At 70.1% G+C, this 1,700-nt stretch overlaps 1 protein-coding gene across 1 annotated transcript in view; it reads left to right on the top strand.

Annotated features, from left to right (window-relative positions):
- The first annotated feature begins 1,643 nt into the window (after window positions 1-1,643).
- The window catches only part of CRYBA1 (crystallin beta A1), a 7,040-nt gene continuing 6,983 nt past the window's right edge, over window positions 1,644-1,700 (top strand). The window contains exon 1 of the mRNA XM_085318652.1: window positions 1,644-1,691. The gene's annotated coding sequence lies outside the window, so the exon portion shown is untranslated. The remainder of the gene's footprint in view (window positions 1,692-1,700) is intronic.

A 1,700-nucleotide genomic window follows, 5' to 3' on the forward strand; every position in this document is an offset into this window, starting at 1 on the left:
CCGCCGCGCACCCGCCGCCGCGACACGCGCGCTCACGCAGCCGGGCGCCCTGCGACACGCGCTGTGACACGCGCGTGCAGCGGGGGCACCCTGCGGCACGCACCCTGCAGTGCGGCCAGGCCGCTGGCGCCGTGCAACGCGCACACTGCCAGGTACCCGCGCAGCCGGGGAGCACCCTGCCTTTACGGACACACACCCACGCCAATGAACACGCTGCAACACCCACTGAAACGCGCACACACGCACGCACACACACGCATAYGCATACTGCAGCACACACTCCCCCGGTACGCACCCTGCAACGCACACCACCGGGCCTCCCCCAAGACGCAGTGCACCTTGCTGCGGACGTCTGTTCGCTCAGGCCGCACACTCGCATGGAACACGCACAACCCCGTGCATCACACCTCTGCACGTACGCGCTATCGCACACGCTAGCGTCGCACCACCGAGGGTGACACACACCCTGCTATGCACCCACGCTGCGCACGCACTACCCCCGCGGCTGCCCCGCGGCAGCTCCCGGGCCGCGGCCRGCCCTGCCTGCGGAGCGGCTCCCTGGGCCGGGCAGCGCGGGGCCATCGCCGTTCGGGAAGGTGCATGTGGCCCTGCCGGGGCACAGCCGGCACCGCCCGAGAGAGGAGCATGTCTGGGGTGCACAGTGAAAATAGGGCAGCCAAGACTGTCGCGGAGAGAGGCGAGCTCGGGACGGTGTTTGCTGCGGAAAGCCTTTTATCTCGGGCTCTGCAGGAGCGCCTCGGATAGATACTATTTTGGTTCAAAGGCCTGTTTTATCACCGTTTGCAGCAGATCAAAGTCTTGCAGAGGGGTACACCGCAGCGTGGAGGGGAATCCAGGCGAGCTTGGCCCCCGCGCCACTCCGTGCAGCTCAAAGCCTGCCCAAGGCAGGCGGAAATTGGGGCTGGGGCGCTGGGGCGGGGAGGCGTGAGATAGCGGCTGCGACCGGCTGCCCACGCTGCAGATTGCAGGACGAGCCCTGCCGACTCTGTGTTGGCAAAACCCCCGCTGCAATAAAACGTGGGAGCAACGGTGCCACCTCCGAGCCGCACCGCAGGTGCCGGGGTCGGCCCTGCTGCGGGGCCCGGGGCGCCACGCGCGGCACGGGCAGCCCGGCAGCCCCGGGACGCCGGAGCGGCGCGCGACGGCGGCGTGAGCGCGGCTGCCTGCCTTTGTCACGCTTGGCTTTTGTCCTGGGCACGCGGTGCCGAGCGCGCCGGGGGCTGCAGCTGCCCGGAGGCCGGAGTCCCGCGAGGGGGAAGGACGCCCGGGGAGCGGGGAGGCTGTCCTGCTGCGGGCGGCAAGGGGACACGCTGCACGGCTGCGCCGCAGGGACGCAGCCGGCTGGGGAAACAGCCTTGCAGCCCTCTGCAGCCGCCGGCGGCCTCTCCGCTCTTAGCGCGTGGGGCGGCTGGGCTGAAATCAGCCGAAGTCTCCGAGCTGCAGGGCAGCCATRGGGTGATGCACTGAAAAACACCAGCGGTTCCCCCACCCGCCTGAGCCTGCCCTCCGGGCGCCCAGCTTTCCCCGGAGAAGTGGGGAGCCGCAGCGCTCCAGCTGCAGCTTGCAGCGCTCCCCGGCAGGCCCAGCCGCCGCCGCGGCCCCGGCGGCCGAGACCTGCCGTCAGCCTGGGAGAGGAGGCACCTATTTCGCAGCGCCACAGGGTTTCCTAAGTAGGTCAT

This window comes from Rhea americana, unplaced genomic scaffold, assembly GCF_003343005.1.
Source record: "Rhea americana isolate MKP2758 unplaced genomic scaffold, rheAme1 scaffold_549, whole genome shotgun sequence".
Taxonomy (NCBI): domain Eukaryota; kingdom Metazoa; phylum Chordata; class Aves; order Rheiformes; family Rheidae; genus Rhea; species Rhea americana.